The sequence below is a fragment of the Drosophila takahashii genome, unplaced genomic scaffold (assembly GCF_030179915.1).
Source record: "Drosophila takahashii strain IR98-3 E-12201 unplaced genomic scaffold, DtakHiC1v2 scaffold_28, whole genome shotgun sequence".
NCBI lineage: Eukaryota > Metazoa > Arthropoda > Insecta > Diptera > Drosophilidae > Drosophila > Drosophila takahashii.
In genome coordinates this window covers 53,279-65,498 of record NW_027221707.1, presented here as the reverse complement: position 1 = coordinate 65,498, position 12,220 = coordinate 53,279, and the positions used below count along the sequence as shown (strand labels likewise).

Below are 12,220 nucleotides of genomic sequence, written 5' to 3'. Positions count from 1 at the left end.
AATTATTTCTGCCATATTCATATAATTTCTTTATGAATTATTTTTTGGTCATATCCATATAATCTATATGCCGTATCCATATAATGAATACGGCATATCCATACAACTAGCCATATTTGTATGTCAATGTATATTTTATTATACATTTTTTTTCTTTATACATATAATATGGTATTTCCATATCGCTATAATTGAATTATATGTATAAGATATCATTTATATATAGCATTGCCAAAATAATATGATAAACATAAATTTTGAACAATACGGCCGGTCGGCGAGCACTGCCTCCCTATATATGTTTTTGGCCACGACGTCTAAATATTGGGTATTTTTCGTACTGCGGCCCCGGTGTATGTAAATTGGGCATATTTCGTACTGATGCCAACATATCTATATGACTCATTATTTTCTTCCATATCAATATAACTTCTTTTATTTCCATATTCAAGTAATTTCTTTATTTGCCATATCAATATAAAATATTTTTTGGTCATATTTATATAATCTATATGCCGTATCCATATAATGAATACGGCATATCCATACAACTAGCCATATTTGTATGTCAATGTATATTTTATTATACATTTTTTTTCTTTATACATATAATATGGTATTTCCATATCGCTATAATTGAATTATATGTATAAGATATCATTTATATATAGCATTGCCAAAATAATATGATAAACATAAATTTTGAACAATACGGCCGGTCGGCGAGCACTGCCTCCCTATATATGTTTTTGGCCACGACGTCTAAATATTGGGTATTTTTCGTACTGCGGCCCCGGTGTATGTAAATTGGGCATATTTCGTACTGATGCCAACATATCTATATGACTCATTATTTTCTTCCATATCAATATAACTTCTTTTATTTCCATATTCAAGTAATTTCTTTATTTGCCATATCAATATAAAATATTTTTTGGTCATATTTATATAATCTATATGCCGTATCCATATAATGAATACGGCATATCCATACAACTAGCCATATTTGTATGTCAATGTATATTTTATTATACATTTTTTTTCTTTATACATATAATATGGTATTTCCATATCGCTATAATTGAATTATATGTATAAGATATCATTTATATATAGCATTGCCAAAATAATATGATAAACATAAATTTTGAACAATACGGCCGGTCGGCGAGCACTGCCTCCCTATATATGTTTTTGGCCACGACGTCTAAATATTGGGTATTTTTCGTACTGCGGCCCCGGTGTATGTAAATTGGGCATATTTCGTACTGATGCCAACATATCTATATGACTCATTATTTTCTTCCATATCAATATAACTTCTTTTATTTCCATATTCAAGTAATTTCTTTATTTGCCATATCAATATAAAATATTTTTTGGTCATATTTATATAATCTATATGCCGTATCCATATAATGAATACGGCATATCCATACAACTAGCCATATTTGTATGTCAATGTATATTTTATTATACATTTTTTTTCTTTATACATATAATATGGTATTTCCATATCGCTATAATTGAATTATATGTATAAGATATCATTTATATATAGCATTGCCAAAATAATATGAAAAACATAAATTTTGAACAATACGGCCGGTCGGCGAGCACTGCCTCCCTATATATGTTTTTGGCCACGACGTCTAAATATTGGGTATTTATCGTACTGCGGCTCCGGTGTATGTAAATTGGGCATATTTCGTACTGATGCCACCATATCCATATAACTTATTTTTTGTTCTATATCTATATAATTAATTTTTTTCCATACCTATAACTATTAAACTAATTTTTTTCCATATCCATACTTGAACTTATTATTTTTCCCATATCCATATAACTCGTTTTTTCCATATCCACACTAGAAATTAGTATTTATCCCATATCCATATAAATCATTATTTACCATATCAATATAAATAATATTTTTCCATATTCATACTAGAACTTATTATTTCTTTAATATTCATATAACTCAATATTTTTTCATATCCATACTAGAACTTATTCTTTTTCCCATATCCATACTAGAACTTATAAATTTTCCCATATTCATATAACTAATTTTTTTCATATCCATACTAGAACATTATATTTTTGCCATATCTATATAACTCATTTTATTCCATATCCATACTAGAACTTATTATTTCTTTAATATCCATATAACTTAATATTTTTCCATATCCATACCAGAACTTTTTATTTTTCCCATATCCATAGAACTAATTTTTTTCATATCCATACTAGAACCTAATTTTCTTCCTATATCCATATAACTTATTATTTACTATTACAATATAATTAATTTTTTCCATATCCATACTAGAGCTTATTATCTCTTCAATATCCATAAAACTCAATATTTTTTCATATCCATACTAGAACTGATTATTTTTCCCATATCCATACTAGAACTCAGTATTCTTCCCATATCCATACTACAACTTAGTATTTTTCCCATATGCATATAACTCATTATTTAGCATATCAATATAACTAATTTTTTTCCATATCCATACTAGAACTTATTATTTCTTTAATATCCATATAACTCAATATTTTTTTATATCCATACTAGAACTTATTATTTTTCCCATATCCATACTAGAACTTATAAATTTTCCCATATTCATATAACTAATTTTTTTCATATCCATACTAGAACATTAAATTTTTTGCCATATCTATATAACTCATTTTATTCCATATCCATACTAGAACTTATTATTTCTTTAATATCCATATAACTCAATATTTTTTCATATCCATACTAGAACTTATCATTTTTCCCATATTCATATAACTCATTTTTCCATATCCATACTAGAACTCTGTATTCTTTTCCATATCCATATAACTCATTTTTTTTTCATATCCATACTAGAACTTATTATTTTTCCCATATCCACATAACTCATTTTTTTCATATCCATACTAGAACTTGTTATTTTTCCCATATCCATATAACTCATTTTTTTCATATCCATACTAGAACTTAATATTATTTTCATATCCATATAACTCATGTTTGGACTTGGAATATTTTTATACACGTCACTAATAGGATGACGATTCAGTTGGCTACCTTAAGAGGTACATATACTTGCATATGTCTCTTACTTGTATGTTCGGACTTAGAATATTTTTATACACGTCACTAATAGGATGACGATTCAGTTGGCTACCTTAAGAGGTACATATACTTGCATATGTCTCTTACTTGTATGTTCGGACTTAGAATATTTTTATACACGTCACTAATAGGATGACGATTCAGTTGGCTACCTTAAGAGGTACATATACTTGCATATGTCTCTTACTTGTATGTTCGGACTTAGAATATTTTTATACACGTCACTAATAGGATGACGATTCAGTTGGCTACCTTAAGAGGTACATATACTTGCATATGTCTCTTACTTGTATGTTCGGACTTAGAATATTTTTATACACGTCACTAATAGGATGACGATTCAGTTGGCTACCTTAAGAGGTACATATACTTGCATATGTCTCTTACTTGTATGTTCGGACTTAGAATATTTGTATACACGTCACTAATAGGATGACGATTCAGTTGGCTACCTTAAGAAGTACATATACTTGCATATGTCTCTTATTTGCATGTTCGGACTTAGAATATTTTTATACGCGTCACTAATAGGATGACGATACATATGGCTACCATTGTTAAATATATTTAAATAAAATTTATTTAAATATAATTATTATTTTATATATATATATTTTATATATATATATATTCTGACTTAAAAAAGCCAAACAAAATAAACACAATTAAATTTATGTTTATTATCGAATCATCAAGCAAAGGATAAGCTTCAGTGGATCGCAGTATGGCAGCTGCTCAACCACTTACAACACCTTGCCTGTTACAAAAGTCGTTTACAATTGATTCTAGGCTTTGTCATTGTATTAAATAATGCTTTTATATGTAACTAGCGCGGCATCAGGTGATCGAAGATCCTCCCAATTTACTATGTTACAAATTACATTGGCATCACATCCATTGTCGTTTATAAAGTAAATTATAAACTTTAAATGGTTTAGAAGCCATACAATGCAAATTGCCCCTTATTTATCATTGCAGTCCAGCACGGATACGACCTTAGAGGCGTTCAGGCATAATCCAACGGACGTAGCGTCATACCACTGTTCGCTCGAACAAGTATTGTGCCATTGGTCCGTACCTGCGGTTCCTCTCGTACTACGCAGGAATGCTGTCGCAACAACGTTTTGTCATTAGTAGGGTAAAACTAACCTGTCTCACGACGGTCTAAACCCAGCTCACGTTCCCTTGCATGGGTGAACAATCCAACGCTTGGTGAATTTTGCTTCACAATGATAGGAAGAGCCGACATCGAAGGATCAAAAAGCGACGTCGCTATGAACGCTTGGCCGCCACAAGCCAGTTATCCCTATGGTAACTTTTCTGACACCTCTTGTTAAAAACTCTTTAAACCAAAAGGATCGATAGGCCGAGCTTTTGCTGTCCCTGTGTGTACTGAACACCGAGATCAAGTCAGCATTTGCCCTTTTGCTCTATGTGTGGTTTCTGTCCGCACTGAGCTGGCCTTGGGACACCTCCGTTATTATTTGAGAGATGTACCGCCCCAGTCAAACTCCCTACCTGGCAATGTCCTTGAATTGGATCATACCTGAGTAATTGGAGTTATACCAAATTTTCAAATCAAAAATACATAAATGCACCGTTTTATTAAAGAATTTGTTTGCGATTATATAACAAACTCGTGATACTTTGATCAAGAAGCTTGCATCAAAACCCAATACCATAAGATATAATAAATATATCCGTATAATGGCTAGGAAATGATACACGTTCCATTTAATCAAGTAAGTAAGGAAACAATAAGAGTAGTGGTATTTCATTGACGATACCAAACCGAAGTCTAATATCTCCCACTTATTCTACACCTCTTATGTCTCCTTACACTGCCAGATTAGAGTCAAGCTCAAAAGGGTCTTCTTTCCCCGCTAATTATTCCAAGCCCGTTCCCTTGGCTGTGGTTTCGCTAGATAGTAGATAGGGACAGTAGGAATCTCGTTAATCCATTCATGCGCGTCACTAATTAGATGACGAGGCATTTGGCTACCTTAAGAGAGTCATAGTTACTCCCGCCGTTGACCCGCGCTTACTTGAATTTCTTCACTTTGACATTCAGAGCACTGGGCAGAAATCACATTGTGTCAACACCCGCTAGGGCCATCACAATGCTTTGTTTTAATTAGACAGTCGGATTCCCCAAGTCCGTGCCAGTTCTGAATTGATTGTTAATTGATAATCGTTATAATTAATAAGAACTAATTGGTTTGACCCAATTAGTATTCTTAAAAATTTTAGCAAGAAAGTTCCACAATTGGCTACGTAACTAACTATCCGGGGAACAAGTAACTAACATAAATGCTAGAAACTCTATTTACCCAGAACGAGCACATAAACCATGTTATTGTTTCCCAATCAAGCCCGACTATCTCAATCTTCAGAGCCAATCCTTATCCCGAAGTTACGGATCTAATTTGCCGACTTCCCTTACCTACATTATTCTATCGACTAGAGACTCTTCACCTTGGAGACCAGCTGCGGATATTGGTACGGCCTGTTGAGAAGTTTGCGTGTCCCCACCATAAATTTTCAAGGTCCGAGGAGAAAATATCGACACAACAGTATATGTCATGCTCTTCTAGCCCATCTACCATATCTCTCTGCGAAAGACTTCCATGGTAGTACGGCTATAAAACAGAAAAGAAAACTCTTCCGATATCTCTCGACGGCTTCTTTATGGTCGTTCCTGTTGCCAGGATGAGCACGAGGCCCATATTTAATAACAAACGGATACTCAACAGGTTACGGAATTGGAACCGTATTCCCTTTCGTTCAAAATTATTCAAGTATATTATATTAGCTTGATTTGTATATATTGCGTTTTTGGTTTTACTTGAAAATTTTCGGCTTTCGCCTTGAACTTAGGACCGACTAACTCGTGATCAACCACTGTTCACACGAAACCCTTCTCCACTTCAGTCCTCCAAGGTCTCATTCGATTATTTGCTACTACCACCAAGATCTGTACCAATGGCAGCTCCATGCAGGCTTACGCCAAACACTTCTACGCATACCATTGTACCTTCCTACTCACTAAAGTTTCAAAATTTATATCACAAGTAATATAAATCATCTACTTTAGCGGTAATGTATAGGTATACAACTTAAGCGCCATCCATTTTAAGGGCTAGTTGCTTCGGCAGGTGAGTTGTTACACACTCCTTAGCGGATTTCGACTTCCATGATCACCGTCCTGCTGTTTTAAGCAACCAACGCCTTTCATGGTATCTGCATGAGTTGTTAATTTGGGCACCGTAACATTACGTTTGGTTCATCCCACAGCGCCAGTTCTGCTTACCAAAAGTGGCCCACTGGGCACATTATATCATAACCTTAAACTTCATATCAAGAAAGTTAAGGTTCTTACCCATTTAAAGTTTGAGAATAGGTTAAGATCGTTTCGACCCTAAGGCCTCTAATCATTCGCTTTACCAGATAAGATTATTTTATATAATATTAAAATGCACCAGCTATCCTGAGGGAAACTTCGGAAGGAACCAGCTACTAGATGGTTCGATTGGTCTTTCGCCCCTATACTCAATTCTGACAATCGATTTGCACGTCAGAACTGTTTCGGTCTTCCATCAGGGTTTCCCCTGACTTCAACCTGATCAAGTATAGTTCACCATCTTTCGGGTCACAGCATATATGCTCAAGGTACGTTCCAGTTAGAGGCATAAATAATATAAATATCATTATACATAACTATATAGAACGCCCCGGGATTGTGTTAATTAGCTATAAATAGTTAAAAAACTAATCCCATTATTAGTCAAGTTAATTACGCTATTAGGTTTATATCCCAATAACTTGCACATATGTTAGACTCCTTGGTCCGTGTTTCAAGACGGGTCCCGAAGGTATCCTGAATCTTTCGCATTGTTAATCCTACAAGTGCATATAATAAACACAAAAATCAATGATAATCATGCCATTATATAATTCCGAAAAATTAACGCACTGTATTCATATAAATCTATCAGCACTTTATCAAATTAATAACATTTATTCTGTGTTAAAATGCAAGCAATTTAATTTGAATAAACTATAAGTTATATTTTATGATAAATTTGGTATGCTAATAGATTACAATGTCCTTATATGGAAAAAATGCACACTATTATCATAATATTGTTTAAATATTACAATTTTAATGATGAATTTTCCATAACGGATATTCAGGTTCATCGGGCTTAACCTCTAAGCAGTTTCACGTACTGTTTAACTCTCTATTCAGAGTTCTTTTCAACTTTCCCTCACGGTACTTGTTTACTATCGGTCTCATGGTTATATTTAGTTTTAGATGGAGTTTACCACCCACTTAGTGCTGCACTATCAAGCAACACGACTCTTTGGAAACATCATCTAGTAATCATTAACGTTATACGGGCCTGGCACCCTCTATGGGTAAATGGCCTCATTTAAGAAGGACTTAAATCGTTAATTTCTCATACTAGAATATTGACGCTCCATACACTGCATCTCACATTTGCCATATAGACAAAGTGACTTAGTGCTGAACTGATTTCTTTTCGCTCGCCGCTACTAAGAAAATCCTTGTTAGTTTCTTTTCCTCCCCTAATTAATATGCTTAAATTCAGGGGGTAGTCCCATATGAGTTGAGGTTGTATATAACTTTTATTTGCAATTAATTCTTTATATATAATGATAAAACATTTTATTAAATTCGTTTAAAGCTGACGTATATATATATTAATGGCATTTATTTGTAACGAATTAACGAAGAATAATAATATTGTCAACGTTTTTCATATTTCAAATCATTAATAAGAGACAATTCTAGATAATATTTTATGCTAGACATTTCTCAGTATTATTTGATTGAAAAAGAAAATATTCCTCTTCGTTTTTCTCAAAGTTTAATTACTATTGTGAGATAATGTTTTTCATATATTTGTTAATATTATGAATAAAATAATTAAATTATTTTTATCCAATAATATACCATATGCTTATAAAATTTTATTATAAAATTTGTATAAACAACTTAATTAGCATAGTCTTACAACCCTCAACCATATGTAGTCCAAGCAGCACTATAAAATTAATTAAAGTACATAACAGCATGGACTGCGATATGCGTTCAAAATGTCGATGTTCATGTGTCCTGCAGTTCACACGATGACGCACAGTTTGCTGCGTTCTTCATCGACCCATGAGCCGAGTGATCCACCGCTTAGAGTTTTATAATATTGGTTTTAAATTTGGTCAAATATGTTTTTATTGAAAGAAATTAAAAATACACCATTTTACTGGCATATATCAATTCCTTCAATAAATGTATTTATATACCTAAAATAAATGCTGCGAAATGTCTTAGTTTTATATAAACAATATATATCAAAGTATTATTTGTAATGGCATTTGTTTGTTAATATATATTGATAATTTTATATAAAACATTAACCTGAAACCAGGTACAACATTGTATATTTTAGGTTGTTGCATTATCCAATGTATGATCATCATCAAATTAGTTGGCCAATACATCTCGCAACGCGTGTATATTATGGTCCATATACACACAAAAGTTTATAATAAATATATAAAATATATTTTATTATATTAATAATTCGATTTGCTTGTTCGAATTTTATGTTTGTTTCTATTTAATTTATTTGTAATAATATTATATTATTACAATATTTCGATTTGCTTGTTCGAAATTTATTTGATCTTTTACTTTTAAGATCATATTTTTGGTATAATTATTATTATAATTATTATGTATATATATATATATATTGGTAATTTGTATTAAATTTGTATTAACAAATTTTTTTATTAACGGTAAGGATATTATACAATAATGATCCTTCCGCAGGTTCACCTACGGAAACCTTGTTACGACTTTTACTTCCTCTAAATAATCAAGTTCGGTCAACTTTTGCGAAACAACCGTAACACACAAGGCGTCACAGTGATCACGTCCGGAGACCTCACTAAATAATTCAATCGGTAGTAGCGACGGGCGGTGTGTACAAAGGGCAGGGACGTAATCAATGCGAGTTAATGACTCACACTTACTGGGAATTCCAAGTTCATGTGAACAGTTTCAGTTCACAATCCCAAGCATGAAAGTGGTTCAGCGGTTTACCCGGACCTCTCGGTCTAGGAAATACACGTTGATACTTTCATTGTAGCGCGCGTGCAGCCCAGGACATCTAAGGGCATCACAGACCTGTTATTGCTCAATCTCATTATTGCTAGACGCAATTTGTCCATTTAAGAAGCTAGTGTCCTTATAATGGGACAAACCAACAGGTACGGCTCCACTTATATAAACACATTCAAACACAATAAACATTTTACTGCCACCATGAATGAAGGCTATATAAGCTTCAACACCATAATCCTGAAGATATCTATTTAATATATTTGAGTCTCGTTCGTTATCGGAATTAACCAGACAAATCACTCCACGAACTAAGAACGGCCATGCACCACCACCCATAGATTCGAGAAAGAGCTATCAATCTGTCTTACACACTTATGTTCGGACCTGGTAAGTTTTCCCGTGTTGAGTCAAATTAAGCCGCAGGCTCCACTCCTGGTGGTGCCCTTCCGTCAATTCCTTTAAGTTTCAGCTTTGCAACCATACTTCCCCCGGAGCCCAAAAGCTTTGGTTTCCCGGGAAGCGACTGAGAGAGCCATAAAAGTAGCTACACCCAATTGCTAGCTGGCATCGTTTATGGTTAGAACTAGGGCGGTATCTGATCGCCTTCGAACCTCTAACTTTCGTTCTTGATTAATGAAAACATCTTTGGCAAATGCTTTCGCTTAAGTTAGTCTTACGACGGTCCAAGAATTTCACCTCTCGCGTCGTAATACTAATGCCCCCAAACTGCTTCTATTAATCATTACCTCTTGATCTGAAAACCAATGAAAGCAGAACAGAGGTCTTATTTCATTATCCCATGCACAGAATATTCAGGCATTTGAAGCCTGCTTTAAGCACTCTAATTTGTTCAAAGTAATTGTACCGGCCCACAATAACACTCGTTTAAGAGCACTAATGCAGGTTTTTAAATAGGAGGAACATATGAAAAAATACAAGTATTTAAACACATATAAGAACTCCACCGGTAATACGCTTACATACATAAAGGTATAGTACTAACCACAATTGTAAGTTGTACTACCCGTATGAAGCACAAGTTCAACTACGAACGTTTTAACCGCAACAACTTTAATATACGCTATTGGAGCTGGAATTACCGCGGCTGCTGGCACCAGACTTGCCCTCCAATTGGTCCTTGTTAAAGGATTTAAAGTGTACTCATTCCAATTACAGGGCCTCGGATATGAGTCCTGTATTGTTATTTTTCGTCACTACCTCCCCGAGCTGGGAGTGGGTAATTTACGCGCCTGCTGCCTTCCTTAGATGTGGTAGCCGTTTCTCAGGCTCCCTCTCCGGAATCGAACCCTGATTCCCCGTTACCCGTTGCAACCATGGTAGTCCTAGATACTACCATCAAAAGTTGATAGGGCAGACATTTGAAAGATCTGTCGTCGGTACAAGACCATACGATCTGCATGTTATCTAGAGTTCAACCAATATAACGATCTTGCGATCGCTTGGTTTTAGCCTAATAAAAGCACATGTCCCATAAGGTTCATGTTTTAATTGCATGTATTAGCTCTAGAATTACCACAGTTATCCAAGTAACTGTTAACGATCTAAGGAACCATAACTGATATAATGAGCCTTTTGCGGTTTCACTTTTAATTCGTGTGTACTTAGACATGCATGGCTTAATCTTTGAGACAAGCATATAACTACTGGCAGGATCAACCAGAATAATGTTTTCGTTCATATTTCATTCATATTTTTTGAATAGAAATTAGTAATATAAATATAATAGATTTTATTTCCATTTTATATGTTCGGTTTTTCTTAAATATTGATTTTAATTCAATATTTTTTTTTTGCTTTGTGAAATAATTCTATTTTAATTCGAATACGGCCATTTTTATATGGCATTCGTATACGTTCTTTAATTTTTACTTGTTTCGCCACTAATATAACAAGTTTATAATTGATGTTAAAGAAAAAGTACAACTTTTTTATAACACAATTTTCAATATATATTGTTCTTTCTATAAGTTTTTATTATATTATATATACATATTTCATTCTAAAATATCATTTTTGTTCAACATACATAATTATTGTATCCACACATGTACAATTTTTGTTTAACCAATATAAATATTGAGTTAAATCATTTGCATTTTGATGATAAATTTAAAATTTATCTTTTCCATATAACTCTCTGGTAATATATGATATAAAACCGAGCGCATATGAAATTATTTTGATCACTAATATTGCAATTATATTTTATTATAATGCTTTTTGTAAACACATTGTACCGGCAAGCGATACTCTGTGCCCAAACGACAGGGGATATAATAATTTAATATAAATTATCATATATACCTGCCACCAAAGATTAACGATAAAAGTCGGAAACAATTTGTTATTCTATATATAATAGAAACTTGACCTCTGTTTCACCTTATTATCATGGGTTTATAATATTAACCGCGTAGCCAAGTCTTAATTTCATTTAAGAAACAAATTTATACGGATAATATTTTGATTTTAATATATGTTGTTCTATTGATAACAAAAGTATATATTATAATATATTTTGTTCAATAGTAGATGGACTACTTACTGTACCATCCTTATTTTTTATTATTATTGATATACATTATATTGACAACAGCATATGATATTCATATGGTTTGTTCAATAATTAATTGGTGGACAACCACTGACCATCCTATAGTAGTTTTTGGCCACGACGTCTAAATATCGAAATTATTTAATTCCGTTTGCCACCCATACGATAGATATTAACTATCTATAATAATAATGTGTACGCATAAAATATTATATGTATATATATAGACCAACAGACAAGCACTTCACCCTATAGTAGTTTTTGGCCACGACGTCTATATATCGGGCATATTTAATTCTCTTTGCCACCCAACCAAAGATATTCACTTTTTTATATAAAGTATTATTTG

The 12,220-nt window shown here is 33.0% G+C and overlaps 3 non-coding genes across 3 annotated transcripts; all 3 read right to left on the bottom strand.

Annotated features, from left to right (window-relative positions):
- Nucleotides 1-3,828: 3,828 nt before the first annotated feature.
- On the bottom strand, nt 3,829-7,785 carry LOC138914554 (large subunit ribosomal RNA). The gene has a single exon (XR_011420398.1). It is a non-coding gene; the product is annotated as a large subunit ribosomal RNA (ribosomal RNA).
- A 398-nt stretch (nt 7,786-8,183) lies between these two features.
- Nucleotides 8,184-8,362, bottom strand: LOC138914562 (5.8S ribosomal RNA). The gene has a single exon (XR_011420406.1). It is a non-coding gene; the product is annotated as a 5.8S ribosomal RNA (ribosomal RNA).
- A 623-nt stretch (nt 8,363-8,985) lies between these two features.
- On the bottom strand, nt 8,986-10,980 carry LOC138914544 (small subunit ribosomal RNA). Its single transcript, XR_011420388.1, has one exon. It is a non-coding gene; the product is annotated as a small subunit ribosomal RNA (ribosomal RNA).
- Nucleotides 10,981-12,220: the final 1,240 nt, after the last annotated feature.